We start from the raw sequence: 20,620 nt of genomic DNA on the forward strand, positions 1-20,620 counted from the left end.
TCTATCGACTGAAAAACTGGAGCATTTTAATTTAAAAACGAATGGTAAATTCCGTTTCGGTAGGCCTATTTTTATTGATTTGACACATATCAATGATAACACCTTATATTTTATAAAGACATTTGATCATGATGATTTAACAATATAAAAGTTAGATAAGGTAGGATGCACTACTTTTATTTCTTGTTATTTTTGAATTTCATTATATAAATTTTAATGTTATAAATCATAATATACGGATATAATAATGGCTTTGGGTTGTTAATTATAATATACGGATATAATAATGGGTTTGAGTGTAATATGCAATCTATAAAATAACGATGGATATATATCTTCATTAACAGAAAATAATTTTATATAGAACTACTCCTCACCCCATCAAAAAAAATTCAGCAGAGATTTTTGCTTCCAAGTATGTTAAATACTTTCACTGAAAAAAAATATTAGATTTTAAATTAAATAAATGATTAATCTTAGTCTGGACTATTAAATTGAGAGTGATTTCTCTAATATTTAAAAATGTTTTTCTTTTATTTAGCGATTTATTATTATTTTTTCTTTTTAAATACGTAATTTAGATATATGTGCTTTAAATATTTATTTTCCTTTATCTTACATAACTATTAATTTCATTCTTCAGTCGTATAGCATTAAAAATAATTAATATACTTTATATTATTATATTTATTCTGAGAATACTCATAAAGTACACATTCAAAAGCTATTTCTGTGTTTTTTTTTTCCTTTTAATTAAATTGTAATTATATAACTGATATAAAAGATAAAACAACATAAAAAATATAACGCAATTTGTTAGCAATATGCGAACATTTAATTTTAGTGTAGATATAACTATATGATTGATGAAACAGATAATTCTTGCCTAAATTTTTTTTAATCTTCTTAAACTACAAATTAATTTCTTGGTTGAGGTTGTTCTTTGAATGATCCAGTTTTCTTGTCAATTTTTCTCTTCTTTAAACTTGCATTCAGAGGTATTAAATAATTAATTCCTTATTATAGCATGTATGTAATCTAGTTTAAAATATAGGTATGGTTAAAGTAAATCATACATGCGTCGTTATTAAACATTAAAAATGTTATGGGTTAAATTTAAGTAAACATTAATGAAAAAGAACGAAAGAACATGGTGGAAAAGATGTGAAGAAAAACAAACGCACAAGGTGTTAGCAAGGCTGCAAGCACAGCGATTGGATGGAACTGGCGGCTGAGGGGAGGGGAGGTGTTAAGGTGGAAGGTATGTATATGTAGTTCTCGGGAGCAGCTTCTAAGAAGCAGCGCATACCGGAAGCTGAAACAGAAACAGGAGTCTTTCAAGCGGCGGCCGGACGTAGGAAACTTACCCCTCCTCTTGTCCTTCCGGTAGCAACTTCTGTGCGCCTTTTGTCCCGAGGCATCCTTTATAGTCGGTTTTCTCAACTCCCTCGCCCCCACCCCTCCCCTCATCAAGGTACTCCCACTACGCGAGTCAGCACTCCGTACACACTTGCCCCCGAGAGTTATGCAGCCCCGCGCGCCCTCTTACTAACTCCTTGCGTCAAGCTGGGAAGAACTTACACTGTTTAAAAATTCACCTTAAATTTACGAACAACGCTGGTTACAAATTATCCAGGGATCTTGGTTAATTTGCGCTTATATAAGTAAGTTTACGGGTTTTGATTTTATACTTACTTTGAACATGAAATAAAACTAATATTATTATTATACTAAAAAAAAAAAAAAAAATTCTTCCGGGTGTGTGTTTGCTTCGTCTATATATAAATACGTTACTCGGAAGTTGGAGTTTGGTGTAGTTTCTACGAAGATCCATTTATTTGAAATTACGAAGAACTCTTTTTTTTATTTGAGGTTAAGACTTCGCTAAAAGGTCCGTAAATATACTGTAATTTCCAACAGCGTAACTTCCGAACAAACGTTACGCAGGCCATATATGCGGATAAATATGTTGCGGACGGTGCAGAAAACTTGTCTGGTCTCAATGCCTTGAGCGGGCTCCACGTGGTGCCGTGCTGCAGGGATAGGCGGATCGCTGCGTCTGACGCCATCCGACTTGCTGGCATCTAATAAGGGAGTGTTTGGACAGAGGGCAACACAAAGGGGTTTAAAGCTTATTGTGCACCGCTCCACGGGCCATATTCCCAAGAGAATATTGTTCAAGTACGTATTATTTTAATTACTTGTGTAAATCAGGATTGTTATACGGTGTTTTATAATTATGTGTATTGTTTTAGATCTGTAACTAAATATTTTTTGATATCCTGAGCAGTTAATTTGAGTGAGCACTATTTTTATCAATTCATGTTTATTTAGAAAATTTTATTCTCTCCCCCTTCTCTCTCTTTCTCTATCTCTCTCTCCCTCTCTCTCTCTCTCCCTCTCTCTCTCCCTCTCTCTCCCTCTCTCTCCCTCTCTCTCCCCCTCTCTCCCTCTCTCTCTATGCCATTTTACCCCTTACGATTTACTTAAAGGAGTCGAGGTTTGAATTGCCAAATAAGTTTCACTTCTATCAAGTGTACTGAGTTAAGCTCACTTCTGGTTCTTCTTTGCGATGAACAGAAAGAGATACACTGCAATTTGAAAGCAGTTAATTGAACAGCTGTAAGTTGGAGCAGCAGTTGGACAGTTGCTGCCGCGACAGCATGATTGTCGGGAGCTGCGAACCCTCGACGGCAACCCTCCCGGGCGTCTTGCGACCCCTCGGCCGCTGTTTGTCCAGAGGGGGTTGCGAACCCTTCGGCCCCTTCAGGTATTCCTGTTAATTGCGTGCGGAAGGCCCCGAGGGTTGGTATCTAAGGGGGTGGCTGGGAGCAGGGGGGGAGAGGGCGGACGATAATTAAACCGACGTGGGGGGACGCGCCGGGGCTGATCTTACTGCGGCGTCTTCAGGAAGTCCGCGCGTTTCTTACCGGCGACCGCCCCATTCTCTTCCCACAATCCCCTCGCCCCGGGTCGGGCTAGCTGCGGACAAGAGAAGTTCAACACGGCCCTCTCTGTGAACAGTGGTTCGTGAAGCCTATGAGCAGCGCTGTACCTAGGGCCTAGCAACTGGTCAAGCGAAGGGAGCCAACTAGAAAGCCGCATAGGCATATATGTATGTAGGCTATACACGCATCTGTCAACAATGATAAACACTTCTTTCAAGAGATAATGTAGGCCTAATTAGTTTTTATTACAGGTGCTGCAAGGAACATTCAATCTTCGGCAGCTGCATATTAATTAAATTATTAAAATAATTTCTGAAACATGATTGGTTCGTTTAATGCTACGTGAAATTGAGTTTGTTTGGTTCATGAAATTACAATATTCAGCTGTCAAATTCGGGAGGTTCCTTGAAGCACCTGTCCAGAAAGTTGAATCTTATCTTAAACAATGTTTATTATGATTGTACATTATACTGGTTGAAGAATTTAGTAACTTCAAAAATTTTAACAAACAAAACATATAATAAAACTGATGAAGGAACATCTACATGGGATACTCTTGATCAAAGCCCGATGGAAAAGGGAGGCCGACGTAAAGTGAATCTCCTCTAGATCAGTGACTGGGATTACCTGTTCATTTACGGTTCGTTGTAAGCGTCACAGTCAACCGAAGAACAACGAACTGAACAAAGGTGTCCAAGCTTAATTGTCGAAACACCTTTTCACGAACACTTATTGTTAAACACACAGTGTTAGTGTGTGTTTGTGTGTGTGTGTGGTTATTCAAATTGGTTGTTATAGGTTAAACATTTCTAATCTTAAAGTTTAACGAAGAATAGTTTTTTTTTTTTAGTTTCCAATGTATTTTGCATTAGTTTTATTTTTAAAAAAATTTAATAAAAGTTTTACAGTCCCGTTTGATATCAGTAACATGTTAGATTAATATGCGTTAATCATGTTTCCTCACTAGCTAAAAATTGTTTTTTTTTTTTTAGATTGTATTGTATTTTGTACATTGTTTGTTGTCTTTTATTTAGGTTAGTTTATTTATGGAAGGGGTTTTTTTGTAACATGAAATTTAATTCTGTAACATGTGGTTAAGTGGTAGACAAGCCTTAGCTTCGACACATAAAATAATTCTATAAATAAATAAATAAACAATTCTACGCACGCCTACACACCTGCAGTTAACTACAAGAGACAGGAGTGCAGTGGGTTATAATTTAAAATTATTACTCAGTCAAACTGAGATTGATTGTTCAGGCTAAAATCACACTACCTATACGACTACGAACACTGAGCTCACTGAGGTAATGAAGAGCATTAGAATGCAGCATAATTTACTATATTCATTCTCGCGGAATTAATCGAAATGAGGTAGTAGACTTCAAGCACATACAAACGGCTTCACATTGACAGACTACATGCTGTTAACCAGCTTTTGACGTCACTGAGCAAGTTATAAACAAGGAGAAATGGCTGTACAATCTCTCGTATCTCGCCAAAGGATGATACCGTATTGATCAAGAAGTATTATGAAAAGGCTTGATTATATGTTGACAAGTTAAGACTAGTCTGCGGGTGAAATGAATCCGCAAGATAATTTTGGTTCCAAATAGCAGATTAACGCGTTATGAATTAAAAAAAAAAAAAAACGTTTTTGAAAGCTTCGAGAATAAAAAAATTGATTAACAATGGTCGATATGGTTAAGCTATTTTCTATTAGGTAGATTTCAAATAAATACTACCCGTTGTAGCCGTTACCAGGGGTGCGACTTTCAGAAAAAATTTTTTTTGTAGTTTTTCGTTTTATGGTCCATATACCCCAAAACCATCATCAACGCAAAAGTTCATATATATATATATATATATATATATATATATATATATATCACTATTTTGTGAACACAATAACTGCCGCAAATTTTCACAAATTACTTCTAAACTAATACATCGGGAAGATATCGATGAAAAAGTGAGCTCTGCGCATGCGTGAAATTTGGGCAACAGATATGTCACGGATAGGACACCAAAATTCGTTCCCTAATACGGTTAGGGTACAGGTTGTAGCATATTCAAAACCTAGACCCTTATTTTTGTGTCTCGGAATGCTTGTCTAAGACACTTCCCAACTCTATTACCATCAGTCGTGCCGACTGGTGCGGTACAGTCGGTGGAGGAAACTCCGTGTCTGCACATGTGGGTATCCTGACTGACCCTCCAGCCGGCAACCAACTCGGGGTCGCGAGTAAGAAAACTGCGCGCAACCCTCTCAGAGCTTACAAGAGCAGGACTTGGGGGAGAGAGTATTTACCCTGCGAGAACTTGTCCAAGAAACAATACAATACCGCGGTGCGGAAGGGCGGAAGGAGGGGGGGGGGGAAGAGGGAAGGAAGGTTAGGGGAAATGTCGCCAAGACACTGCGCCCGCCATCCATCACAACCACCCCGGCTAACACCCCCCCACCCACTCGCCCCCTAACCCTCGCAGGACAACACCCCCCACACTCCCCACTGCGGCGCGAGGCCGAACTTGCCACTAGGAACGTGTATGCGAGTCGCCCCGGGGGCATATTAGCAAGGACCCAGACATAACCTCACTTCCTTCCACTTCCATTCCAAGTTTCGGTGTTGAACACTTGCTCTGGCCCGGGGTCCCCAACTCCCCCGGCGACTCCTCGGCGCTCTCGACAAAGCAGCCCTCCGGAAATGTACTGTGCTGCTATCTTGCGGCGCTTGGCAGGAACTTGGCGTAGCCGCTTCCCCCCCCCCCCCCCCCCCCTCCACTCCACACACTAGACCTTCTCGGCGACCGGCGTTCGAGTTCTTACTTTTCGGCCAGGCGCTGCCTCTGAGACGGCAGCCGCGCAGTTAGCAACTTTTACCTTCAATTTACGAACAACGCCAAAGATCTTCGTAATCTTACGGACAATTACTTTTAACATGAATCTAAAATAATATTCTTGGTATAATAGCAAAACATACACAAACTGGTTCAGTTTTTCGACTTGTTTCTACGAAAAAACAGTGATTTGAAATTATTAAGAACTCGTCGTTGACTTGAGTTAAATTGTTCATTGAGAAGTCCGTAAATTTGATATGATTTCTAACAATGTAGTTAAGTAAGTATATATCGCGTGCATAAGTAGCGCAGAACACGTGCGCGATGTCAACATTAACATGTAAATTTACGTTTTCAAACTGGAGGGGAGAGGTTTATTTTTCATCATTTTTACAGCTTTGATAATTGCCATCTCGATAACTAAAGTAGAAAAACTGGGGCACATTTTTGTGAACATTGTCCGATGTGTTTACACAAGGTCTTCAACAAACAGCACATGTCAGAATATTTGAAATAAGATTATCTTAAAGCTTCTTTTGATGACAGAATTGCTCTCCGGTAACTGCTAGACTTACATTCGTACTTGTTAAGGCCATCTTTGACGATATATATGTACCACAAATTAAAAGACTCTAAATCAAAACTTGGAATTTTTTTTTATTTCATTTTATGTCATACATTACGTTTTCTGCGAATAATTCTTGCAATGACGAAGATGTTTTTGTGGACATACGTCATTGCTGGCTATACCGTATGTCATAAGAAACCTCAATAACAGACAAAAATATGAATATTTACAAAACAGATGAATGCGCAAACACATAGATAGCAAGCCAAAAATCAGTCGATGTCAAAAAAAATTGAAGAACATAGACAGCACAGAAAATTCGAGGAAGAAATTAATTGAAAATAAATACTAACAGTACAGATGGACACAGTGACCTGATAACGATGAGACAGTTGCGACAAGAATAATGAAAACCAAAAGCAACAACTTTGGGCAACACAACGTCAAAAAGAAGGAACACAACGATGATTAAAAACAGATAATATGAACAGCACAACGACAATACAAAAACGCAGTTGTTAACTTAAAGATGAAATTAAACAAATATTCTGACGACACAACGAAGATAACACAGATGAACAAAGTATGCTTCTTAAAAGACCCAACTGTTACGACGTTTCGGGAACTGAGATCTATTCCCTCCCTCAGGTATAGACTTTCCAACTATCAGTCTGCCATTTTGCTTTATAAATTGTCTAATTTAAAATTATAAATAATTCAAAATTTAACCTTTTAAGCTGAAATGGATTGTTTGTGATTATGATAGGTATCTGTGGATGTATTTTTTTTTTTTTTTTTTACCTTTTGCACATCTGGTAGTAATATAAATGTATATTTCATATAAATTCAGACATACACAAACTTAGGTATTCATCCAATTACCCTTAAGAAATTTCTATGAGAAATATTTTTGAATTTAATTTTTTTTAATTAATAAGATTGGTGGTCCAATTTCCAAGATCAATTTGTTAAAAGTTGAGTTATAACTACACGTTGAAGTGCTGCACGGAAATTATTTTTGTAGATAATTATATTTGCATCATCACATCGCTACCAAAATAAAATAAGTACTAAATGAATCCTGGGTTAATATATAACTTGTTTGGTTTTCAAGTGAATAGTACCTATCAATAGTTTTTGACAGACAGACAAAAATATTTTAACGTTTAGTTTGGTTTATGTGTCTAATTCGCCCTTAGAAAATGTATTACATGTAATTATTTGAATATTACAGACACATTTCTAATTGATTTTTTATATTTTTATGATTACTACGAAAACTAACTTTAGGAGAATTAAAGAAATATATTTTCAACATAAAATTCAGAGCACATGAAACCATAAAAACCTTTGTGGGATAGTTTTCGTTTTTTTTTTTTTTTGTAATAAAACAGGAACACGTTATCTCAATAAACTTTGTTTTAGTAGCGATAATTTTGAACTCCTGAAGCTTTGTATGCTCCCGCCAACTTTAGGACTTAGCTTCCGACTCTTCATTATTTTCTTTTATTGCACTTCCTAATAATGTTTCACTGTGTAAACATTGAATTATTTTGTGCCAGATATCACACGTTATTTGAGATGTATAAAAAGTCAGGTAAGTGTTTATAGTTAGAATTTTTCTTGACTAATTGTCACTGTCACCTATAAATTATTATTATTATTATTATTATTATAAGGAAAAAAATTATACAATTTCGAGTATTACATCTTAATTAAGCGTGCAATAAAATTTTCTAAATATAATTTTCGAGTTATGTCTGGTAATAATACTACAGTAAGTGTAGACACTTGATTTGTGTCCTAAAATTCCAGGCATTTCGTGATGCCTCAGAGAAATACAAGGCTTTAAATTTAAGTAACAAGCACTAAGGTTAAAATTGTTATTTATTTAAATCGATTTTAATAACTGTATTTTGATACTGTTGTTTAAAACTGGACAGTATCAGTGTCAAACACAATTATTTTTTACGAAGGTTTTTTTAAGTAATACTAGACGCGTTACGGAAAAATTATATGAGAGTGAATTTTTACCATACGCGCGCACCATGCAACGTTATTTTCACAGGAAGATGGCGGACCCACGTGTATGAACATAAACCCATATATGGTCACTATTATAAAAATTAGGGAACATAACAAAAGCAATGGTGTGCCATATGAAACTCTATTTTAGCGAAACTACCCTGAAATATATTTGGTAGACTAAAAGTCATAGTAAAGAGTAATTTCTAGTTTTAAGAAACGTAGGGATATTGGTATTATAACAATTTATTATAATACGTATTCTCCTTTTAAGCTTCGTAGTGCAGTGGTTATAGTGCCCGGCTAGTTAGCTAAAGGATCGTGGTTCAAAACTAGGCTGAGGATTTTTTTTTAATTTACAAATTACTCGATTATGTAAATTGCGCTTTAAGCAACAATATATGAATACATTTCATTGATTTATCGTATTGCTATATTTAAATACAAAGCTTATTCCGTTTTATTGATTATTTTATAGTAGATAGTAATAAATCCTCTTATTTTACTTGAAATAATAATAAATTAATTGGTTTGATAGGAAATGAAGTTGTATGTGTTCGAATAGGTAATAAAAATAAAAATTTATAATACCGGTAGCACAATTATCATTTAATACTTACCTAATAATTCATAGTTATCCAATGTGTGCAGAAACTATATCATATTAACTTTTTAATTAATTTAAACAATGTGGGCAGTATTATAATAAAGTTACTTGTCAAAAATCAGGTCAAAGCCAGGGTTTAGTATTTTTTCACATCTTTTTCGTTTTTATCGAAGAAATTTTATTATAAAGTTTAACCTTTCACTTTGCAAATCGAATGATTCAATAGTCGATGTAGCTGATCTGGTAGAGAATTTAGTGGTTGCTATTCAAACTTAACCATATAATTAAAAACCTTTATTTATTGTGAATATTAGTGACATAAATTGTGTTTATTTACTTTAAGTGTATTTATTTAAGTGAGGTTATCTTTCCGTTAGGCTAATGGATTTATATAATAAATTAATACATTATTGTTTGTAAAATAATTAAAATTATTAAATTTAAATTAAACACTCAGAATATTTATATTTTCATTTTTAGTTCAAATTATCACAATTGTTTTACTAAATTTAATAACTTATTAATAAACATGTGTATATTAAATTTTTTCTGAGTATTTTTTTAAATTATTTTTGACAGTAAATTTCAAAATAGTTCAGTATCTTAAATCAAAAAGAACTACATATAACCTCTAACGCGCGAACATAGGTAGGCTACCTATTACACAATTTATTTTTATTATGTGATTTGAACATACATCGTTGTATATAGAATTTTTTTTTCTCTTCGTGTATTTTTACATATCCTAATCCTATATGGTTTGATACAAAATGAATATATGTGAGCAAATATCCGTGATTAGCAGTAAAGCAGACACTCGACAGCGCAGCCGACTTGGGGAATGGGGGGGATGGGGGGTGGTGGTGGTGGTTAGGGCTAACGAGCAGGCGGTCCGAAGGACACGGTCGTCCTTAACAACGGACTCCTGGCAAGACGGCCGCGCCGGCAGTAAAGGATGCGCGCGGCGCGAGATAGCGGCGCTGCACTGGACTCTCAGGAAGAAAAGAGAAGCTTGGGGGAGAGGGGATGGGGTGTGGGGGGTGTGTGGAGGAATCCCTCCCAAGACGCCTGCATCCGGCCCGGGAAGACCGGTCGACGATGATAATCTCTGCTTCCCGCGGCTAATGTCCTTCTTGTCTTATCTGCCGGAGCTGCGGCGGGTCTGCCAGAGGACGTTCCAGCCGCTCCGAGGGGCAACAGGGGAGGGGGGTCATCACGGGCAACACCGAGGGAGTGGGGGAGTCATCGGCCACCCCGCAGGAGACGAGCTGGAGCCGATACTCTTGTCACCCACGACTGTAAAAGTTAAAAAGTCAACGAAATTTGTGAAGGAATTATTGGTAACTGTTGTCCATTCGTGGTAAACCGAACACGTTTGAAGTATTGCTAAGTGTTGTTTTTTTTCTCGCTTAATCAGGAAGTTAAATATAAAAACCCTTGTTTTAATAAGTTATGTTCTTGATGGAACATGTGAAAGGAAAAAAAATATGGAATTTGGAAGTCTCTGAAATTTTCTTTAAGTTTTCTGGATTTTGTATTTTGACTTGCTGAAAGTTTTTGGACATACGCCATTGCTAAACACTTTTTCTGTAAAAGAAAACTAAAAACTAAAAATATAAATAAATAAATAAATAAATAAAAATACCCAAAAGACAAAAAAGACACAAAATAAGCAAAAAATTGCTGTTGTCAAATGAATATAAACACCAAAAAATATTCCGTAACAGGAAAATGGTCAATAAACAAAGAAAAACAAAGAAAATGTACTAAGAGAACGAAAAAAAACCCACAAATGATGACGACACAAAAATATTGAACCCAAAAAAAAAAATAAACAATTCAGCACAACGGATGAAAAGAAACAAAAACGCGACAAAACGAAAAGACGAAACAAACACAATAGTTATCCAAAACAGAATAGAACGATAAAAAAAACCACAAATGATGACAGCACAAAAAAAAATCATTTGTGGTTTTTTTTTTATCGTTCTATTCTGTTTTGGATAACTATTGTGTTTGTTTCGTCTTTTCGTTTTGTCGCGTTTTTGTTTCTTTTCATCCGTTGTGCTGAATTTTTTTTGGATTTAATATTTTTGTGTCGTCATCATTTGTGGGTTCTTTTTCGTTCTCTTAGTACATTTTCTTTGTTATTCTTTGTTTATTGACCATATTCCTGTTACGGAATATTTAGTGGTGTTTATTTCCTGTTGACAACAACAATTTTTTTGCTTAACTTGGGTCTTTTTTGTCTTTTGGATATTTTTATTTATTTATTTATTTTTATTTTTATTTTTTAGTTTTCTTCTACAGAAAAAGTGCTTAGCAATGGCGTATGTCCAAAAACTTACATCAAGTCATGCACTCCCATTGCACAAATCTTTCAAAGATAATTTTGTATTTTATTTTAATTTGAAATTTTTTCTAAGAATAAGGCGAAATTTGACCGGAAAAGTGAAATTATAGTTTATTTTTGAGGAGTTTTGAGTCATTTTTGAGCAAAAACGGGAAATTTTCAAGACCAAAGTAATCCAAAATGGCAGACCGACAACTCGACATTAGACTCTGCACCCTGTTTCAGGACACAATGAATTGTAGGACTGTTTTTTTTTAAGTTTGCCTTCATTAGTAAATTTTTCTGATTACAGTACTATAATACCAAGGAAATATCTTGACAAATGAACTCAAATTATTTGTGTATGAAATAAACGATTCAAAAATACTTTGCAACAATCAATGTAACGGTATAACAGAATAATATCTAATGCATGTTCACACATCTCAGGGAAAACAAATAGTTAACTCGTAAAATATTATAAAAACTATTTCAGAAGTGTTTTTAACACATAGCATGTTCATCACTATTAAGTAGATTTTAAAGAAATACTACCTATTGTAGCCGTTACTAAGGTGCGACTTTCGGAAAATTTTAATATAATTTTTTTGTTTCGTGGTCCATATACCCCAAAACAATTGTCACCTCAAAAGGTTAATGGGCAATATGCGACCAAAGGGGCAGAAATGGGGAAGGTTTTTGAAAACAAGAAATATCGCTGTAGCTCCCATAATATTGAAAATATCACATCCGTTTGGACGTATCATAACTCGTAGGAGTATTACTAAAACATTTTGTCTGAATAAGTTTTTATTATGACCAACCAAAACTGCAGGAGGTTGAAAAAACAAGGGTTGGAGGACAAAAATAAATCATATCTTCCTTCGTAGGTACAACATCGAATTTGTACAAATTATGTATTAATCTTATGATTTTTATCTAAAACTTTTGTCTGAAAATAATGTTTGATAAGACGAACCATTATTGTAGGTAATTAAAAAAGTAAAGGGGGAGGATTATAAAATAATCATAATTTACGTACCATGTACACTGTAAAATCCATTCTGTTTTATTGTAAAATCTTACATTATCATCTATATTTTTCGTCTGAAATACTTTTTTGTATGACCAGCCATTAGTGGAAAGGGTAGAATAAAATCATACCTCCCTTCGTAGGCACAATATCTAATGCATTAAAATATTTTGTAAATCCTATAATTTTTATCTAAAACTTTTGTCTGAAACAATTTTTGATAATACATATCATTGCTGGACAAGGGTGGAAATAACAATGGTAGAAAGACAAAAACCATTGGTTTTTAATAGACATACTATCGAATCCATTATATTTTAATGTAAAACGCCTGAACTTTATCTAAAACATTTGTATGAAAATTTTTTTTTGATGAAACGAACTATCACCGTAAAAAAGGGGGTTGAAATTTTAAAAAATTAAACATTTTTGGTATCAAATTTGTTGCAAATTATTAATAACTATCTTTGTCCACAAAAAAATGTATACACTCACACATTAGTGCAAGGGATGAAAAACAGTATTTGAAGGTCAAAAATTATTGTATAACTAACTACCTTAGTAGGCACAATATGAAATACGTTAATACATTCAATGTTGGGTGTTTTAAGTTAAAAACGTTAAAAATATTTTTGCTACATGTAATATTAGAACATTTAAATCGCTCTTTTTTTATTTTGGCGAACGTATAGGATTTTACGTAAGCTAAATTAAGTTCTTACAATGTTCCAAGAGTTTATAGAAGTTTCCAAATAATTTCCAAAATAAATCGGTACTTCGAAATCTACATACGCCTGTAGGCTGTGCTGAAAGGATTTTTTTTAACTACATTTGTATAAAATGTGAATAACAATGGCGACGGAAAAATTTCAAATACTATACGATCAAATTTATTCGAATAGTTGGCGTTAATTTTAATCAGAAATAAAAGAAACTTATACAGCACAAAGTAGAGAAGGTTACCTTCAAGACAAATAAAGAGCATCTTTTCTCGTAGAAATATGATCCTGGAACATATAAACACGCCGTGTGCGCATAAGGGATAAAAAAGGATAAAAGTACGAGGTGATGGATCGGCCGCATAAACCTTACGACTTGTTAGGAATGGGCTCTTGAGATGGCCCTCCTCTCCGCAATGAAATCGTCTCATAAACTCTCCCCGTATCTAGGAACAGGGAGAGAAAAAAAAGGTCATGCTGTTATTTTTTTTTTTTGGCTAGTAAAGTCGCAATGGGCCGTGAAACTTGCGACTCTGATTGGAGAAAATTCTATACGCACTGACCCCCTCCCCTTCCCCGTACAATCTTACGTCCCGCTGTGGCCTCCGCGCCATAGCAGCGCTGCGTGCGGTCCTCGGGAAAAATAACAAATAATAACATGCAGAGGAGGCATGGCTACACCCACACGCATTAGCCTGACAAACGGCCAGGCACTTGGTTCAGATCCAGCGAGACGCCAGGCATACGCCATATCTCGGGGCGCGAGCGGCCTCAGAGCAGAAACCGGACAAGTGCACTGTAATTTCTTTTTGTGTAAGATTACAGAAGTTTGTAAATTGGTACATTAAAATCCAAACGTATCACTAAAAAAAGAGTATTCGCAGTTAACACTGAGATCCGGTTCTTACCCAGGAATTTATGATTTTAATTAAAATAATTGACATTTATTTGTAAACCGTTCCCTGGATAGCTTTCTAGTATTATTTACGCACATTAATAAGCATTATAAAAGAAAATAAAATCCAAATTATGAATATTCGATTATATTTTCCCTTGTTGAAAAAAAAATGCTTGAATGAAACATAATTTAAAATATAATTATGCGTAAATTTTCTTAAGAAATACTCAGTATTATCTCAAAAATTGTATTTCATATATGCAAAAATAACCATAGAAATGTGTTGCACAAATTTACAATATATTTCTTGTAGATTTAAAAACTATTTCTTGGCAACTGTTTTCCAAAGAAATATTTTGTTAAATTTTTTTCTTTGTATAAGGAATATTTTATTTCCACTTTAGTTGTTCCTTGAGAAGCAAAACTACATATTTTAACATTAACTACTGCAGTTTTAATTCCCTACAGTAAGAATTTTATTTTGATTGAAGTCATCAAATGTTTTAACTGGACGTACAAATATACAAATAACTAAAATGCGGCATTCGGACATTTCATAAACTAAAGACCAGCGCTTAATTTATTTAATGTCGGGCGAAAATATGCTGGATTTAGGACTACATTTAGGGAGAATTTTTTCGATATCAAAACAAGATTGTTGCTATAAAATTACATACATTACATAGCTACGAAAAGTCGTGGTCTTTATACTTAAATTACAACATTTTAGTTGTATCTTTATAGGATATCGCAGAAAAGTTATACAATAAACCTAAAAAACTAAAGAAGTACTTAAACATTACATTTCATAATAATTCTATGAAGAATTGGTCACAGTGAGTAGGTCACTAATTGAAAAGGAGACGTAAAGCCATTCCGCATAAAACGTGTATATGGAACATAAATATTCAAGTAAAAAAATGACAGATATTTGTAAATTTAACATTTATATGAAAACATCTTATACTACAAAATAGTGTTCGCAGTAATACTGGGTTCGGATTATTACCCAGGCATTCATGCTTTAAGTTGTTCCGGTAGGCCTTCTCCAAGAGTTAAAGTTATTTATAAACCGTTCCCTGAATAGATATTAACTGCGAACATAAACAGCACGATACAACAAAATAATGCCTAACTGTTGGATATTCTATAATATTTTCCATGGTTTAAAAATTATGATTGAATGAAACATAATTAAAATATAAAATTATGCACATTATCTCGAAAAATGTATTTCATATTTGCAAAAATTACCATAGTTATGTGTTGTACAAAGTTACAATATGTATGCTTCTTGTAGTATTACAAACCATTTATTTGCAACAGGTTTCCAAAGGATCCGTTTATTTTTCTCTTTGTAGCTACGGCCCTGATGACCATCACTCCAGGCAAATGCTGTGACGTCTTTGAACTAGACTTCACGAATGAGTCCGTCTTCAGTGTCCATTATTCGTGTCGCTGTGTGTGGCCGTATCCATGAGCGCGAATCTTCTCACTGAGGGGACCTCTTGCAGTTGCAAAACCTTAACTGTGAAACGGGAATGATAAAAGTAATGTCACCCCACAATCCCAACCCGCCACCAACCATCTAATGCAGTCGTTGTTGATGAGTCATATGAAGTAAAAATGACACACAGAAAGTTGTGTACCGTAAATTGTTATTTGAAAAATAACGGTGTGAATTAAAATTATGACTAATTCGAACACAGAAAGTACAGTAGCGTAGTTTTCTCGTTTACGATAAACATGGATAGGCATGAAAAAAATAGCATTAATTTTGAAAAATTTAACATTAATTTGTCAAGTTGAAAACTTTTTTTGACGTGATAACGTCTTATTACTCTATGAACGTCGGCTGCACGCACGAAAAAGCATGACTCATTGTTACATTCCGCCTGAGCCGAGCGTGCAAGAACCGGCCAACCACCGTGCGAGAAAATCTTCTATAATACCAAACAGGTTAAGGCGGGCTTTTTAATTAATTGTTCGTGATTATATTTAAACAAATTATTTCAATTAAATTTGCAAAAACTGTAAATAATATTTGAAAATTAAAAAAGTATGCAATTATTCATGAATGTTTTCTTATGACGTTATCACGTAAAATTATCGTTCGTAAACGGACTTTACAGACAACCCCCTTTTTTTTAATAATAACTGTACAGGTCGTGTGCTGTGCGGTAGTAAGTTTCCGAGGTGTTGCTTGCACGGTTTGACTGGCGCCCGCAGACGCACGGGGTGTCGGGCTGCGAAGTGGACCGCTGTTGTCCCGAGCCCAGCCTGCCGAGTGTCGCTCACCTAACAAAGGGCGCGAGTTTGGCAGCGGGTAGCGGCGCCTTCAAGAGGGGTTTAAGGGGGGAGGTGGGGCGAGATGCCAACCCCGCTCTGCTACCCCTCGGAGGGCTGCCCGCGGCCTTAAGATCAGATTAAAAGTTAACCCCCCCCCCCCCCCCCACCCTCAGAGGACGAAGCTACAGGGCAGAGATACACCGACGTGCTGATCTCGGGATCGCTCCTCTTCAGGGATGGAAGAGTTAAGGGGAGGGAATGGCCATGGAAGCGAGCATAAGAGAAAATCTGAGGAGAGGAAGATGGAAGATAAAAACCTTTCCTTTTTTTTTTTGCTAACCGGAGAAATAAACGCAAGGAGGATAGAGAGCTCACAAAAAAAAAAAAACGCGTGCAAATGCAGGACAGCGTTCCGTCGAGACTTTGTGAGTTGTTAAAGCGGAGATTAAATACGGAATCACGCACATGCCGCATCGTTTGACTCGCTACTGCGATCTTAACGGTTTACGCGTCCAGTTATACTACTACTACCTATATTACTATTTCCGGTGTCGTGTAATCTTCCGTAGAGACATTCCCGTAACGTGCATATAATAATTCCTTCACGTGAAAACAATTAAATTTTTTCACACTTAAAAAGTTAAACTAATTTCATAAATTATATACAAAGAATTTACTTCAGAATCTTAATACCGACATGCTTAAGCCTGCGCATTCCAACCTCGTAACTTTGCACTCTTGCAAGCACCAGAAAGAACTCACTGTAATTTTGGTAATCTCTACGAAAATTCCTCGCTGCAGCAAAGTAAAAAATTAAAGTCCACCAGCCGCAGAAGATTCAGAGAAAAATAACCAATTTTGTGTACGACGCCGAGGGAAATTATTTCCGGCTGAATTCTCCTGAAGTGCCCGCACCAAGCAATCGTCCAAAGACGAATGGAAGAAAAGAAGCACTTTGTGTCCGAGACAATAATTACCCTGTCCTGGGAGCTAACATAGGGCCAATAAATATCCCTCGAGGGCCCGTTTGACCATAACGACGGTGGAGGGGGGAACAGTCGATGTGACGCAGAGCGCCATTAAACCTCTCCAATTAGTTCCATTTAAAACACAGAAGAAGCTAAACGTTGACATCGGCCTTCCGGACTCGCAGAAAAAAAAAACGGGAGAAACTTAAGCTTCGAAGGAAAACAATCTAACGCTTAAACGTTTATGTGGGTTGAAAAGAAAAACTACGAGCACCGCAATAGTTAAGAACACTTGATCACGTTACGTTAATCAAATAAAAATCACCGTTGAGCCTGAGAAATTACGCCACAGCAAGGCACGCTTAAATCACGAGTGAACAGAAGGGAGATCGGGAAAAAAAAAAGGGGGCGAATGCTCTCAAGAGCAAATAAGAGCGCGGTTTTTTGATAAAGGAGAAGGATGACGTGCCAAGACAAGAAAAGAAACGAAAGAGAAGAAAAGGTTTTTCCTTAAGATCACAACTCAAGTCCTTTAATTGGCTGTGTGTATACCAAAGGAATTGGGGCTGTTCTTTGTTAATTGTCCGAACCGTAATTGGAGGGGAATTGTGGAGCTCCGTCCGCGGATTTACTAGAGGCTCTTCTTCAAGCGTCCCTCCCCCCCCCTCCCCCCCCCCCCCGACAACCTAACCTTCAGTGTCGCGCCGCCACCCCCTCGCTGTCCTTATATAGGGCCTGCCATCTAATTGTCGGTCATAATTCTGGTGTATGAGGCAAGTTAATGGACCCGCCGCCAGATTGCTCCACTGGCGATATTTCAGTCCGCGACAGGCAGATGTTCCCTGAGGAACTAGCCCAGTGATGGTAAAGGGGGGGAAGAGAGGTAGGAGTGTAGAGATGGGAAAGAAGAGGGTGGGGGAAATTTTTACGGCGCGCGATTCTGCAGCATGCTCATCGACTTTATGGCGTTATTAAGGTCGTTTGTAAGTGCGCTCATAAAAAGAATTAGTCACTAGAATCAGCGATAAAAAATATATATAAACAACTTCGAGCAGCACATGACCTGGCAAAAATAGTCATGTGCCTTAAATGTAGGCCTGTATAATGTGTGCACCAGTTATACCTAATTAATTACATAACTCCTAGTGAAAGTATTTTTTTTCCACAACAAATTCATTGCTATCTCAATGTTTGCCAAAAGCTCACCTTTTTAAAACGGTAGACTATTAAGATCTTATTGCTCGTCGATAACCAACTATACTAAAATAAAATGTATTTAATTGGTTGGCACCTCTGTGAATATTCAAAAAATGATCAAACAGCAACTGCTTCCTGGTATAACATTACAGCACTATGTTCCATAAAAATATGTATCCATGTATTATAATTAAAGTGGTATAGCAGTGAAAATTGCTAAAAAAATTTTTAATTTAATTGAGAACCATTGGAAACTGTTAGGCTATGAATAACGGTAATATATTTTTTGATTATAGCAACGATTGAAGGTCACTGATTTATAAGTAATCTCTGTTGATCAACATAAATTATTTTTATTCGGGAAATGAGTTTCACAGCTTTACGCTGGTTCACCAGTATGAAGTAAACTCAATTACCTTACCATGACTTAGGTTATTTTCAGTGTATGGTTATACACTATAATATTTTACGCTGAATTACGTTTACGTGTCTCAAGAAAACTATTAGGCCAACAACGAGTAAATCAAAGAAACTTAGCGAAAATCATATTCAACCCTGGGTGGACCATCATTTAGGTCGTTGTTTCGTCTACGTTCTCACGATTTTCCACAAGCAATAAAGTTTTGCTTGGATTGCTTGCATATGTATTTCCACAAATTTCCACTCTACTTGGTGAGGATTCTCAAGGCGCGTAATTCTCTCCCTCACCCCCTCCCCCTCTCCCACATACACGCAACATCTCTCCCCCCGATGTTACGTCCACGGCGGTGCTTCATGGCGCAGAAACATTCCGAAATGGCTCTAACAAGCGCTAACGCCCGTCGCTCATGCGCGCATCTCTTACAGGAAGTCCGAACTCTCCAGATTATTTGCATCTCAGGGAAAACAAAGATCTTTAACACTTGCGTGTGCGTATTGCCGCGATTATTTTTGTGGATTCACTGGGCAGTCAAGTAGACTTGGAGCACATTTACATGTGCTTCACGTTGGTGATTGGACCATTGGACCACAGTGCTCTGGCCACGCCCCCGACGACCCTTGAGCCAGTTATAAACAAGGAGAAGTGGTTACCCACACTCTAAAAATAATTTGTACTTTTACAAGGGAAATTCTTGGAAACCCTGTTGCCAAGGACATTATTTGCAAAACTACAAGGCAGAGCCTTGCAAAATCGCACATGGTACAAAGCTCTGCCTTGTAGTTTTACAAGTAATATCCTTGGCAACAGGGTTTCCAAAGATTTTCCTTGTAAAATATACAAAAATTTCTTTCAGTGCAATCACACGTACCCCGTCCAAGCATGTTACCTTGTTATAGACCAGTAAACTATTTATTATGGCGGTTTAGGACACTAAAAAAATATTTGACAAATACTATTGTCTCATTTTTGACAGTAACATACTTGTACGGTAATAAAGGTGTTGTAGTCGGTCAGGTTTCTGGAAAACAACCAAGCCTGATCAACGATTTTGCAGATTATCGAACGTCAATGCTGTTTAAACGTAAATGTTAAAATATTAAATGTAATCCGGCGGGAAAATGAGCTAACTAAAAAAAAGAAAACAATTAAGTCAACGTAGTAAAGCGAATCTGGCGGCACGAATAACCTTTGGAATCCACCCGAGAAAAATTTTCTGAACGCTATCGGGTCGGATTAGAGAATGTTCCGAACCATAGAATGCCAGCCTTTCCAGTGTACCTATTTATGGCGGTTGCCAACATTTTCCAGCAACCCCACGATAGAAACAGAAAAATTTCGCGGATTCTTTTCGTGGCATAGGTCCACTAAAATTCCAATAATTACATGTTTGTGTTTCTTCTGCTATTGATTCACTGTTAATCTGAAGGAATGTGGGCCAGTTAGAGACTCCCAACCCAAAAAAGTATCGAATCACGAGTTACCCAGTTGAGACGCCTCACGGGTCGGCAGTCAATGAACAGGCAACGTTTGCCCGAGTGTGCAAAAGATCGCGGAGTCTGACATGTGGAGGTCACTGAACCTTCCGAATTTTTTCTGATTTTGACGCCTCTGATTTTTTCAAGGAAAAAACATTGGGAATTTCCCCTCTAAACGGATGTTATAGCTTTTTTTTAATTTTCAAATTTCTTATTGAAGCGAAACTTCTAATGCGACTTCCAACAAGGTTGCGTTAAACGTTCAACGCCCCTGGGGAGGGGGAATAGAAAGAGACAGAGCG

At 36.5% G+C, this 20,620-nt stretch overlaps 1 protein-coding gene across 2 annotated transcripts in view; it reads right to left on the minus strand.

Moving 5' to 3' along the window:
* LOC134535535 (zinc finger protein 1) overlaps positions 1-20,620 on the minus strand; it is a 1,265,084-nt gene that overhangs the window by 374,642 nt on the left and 869,822 nt on the right. The gene's annotated exons all lie outside the window — the stretch shown is intronic.

Source organism: Bacillus rossius, chromosome 8 (assembly GCF_032445375.1).
Source record: "Bacillus rossius redtenbacheri isolate Brsri chromosome 8, Brsri_v3, whole genome shotgun sequence".
NCBI classification, from domain to species: domain Eukaryota; kingdom Metazoa; phylum Arthropoda; class Insecta; order Phasmatodea; family Bacillidae; genus Bacillus; species Bacillus rossius.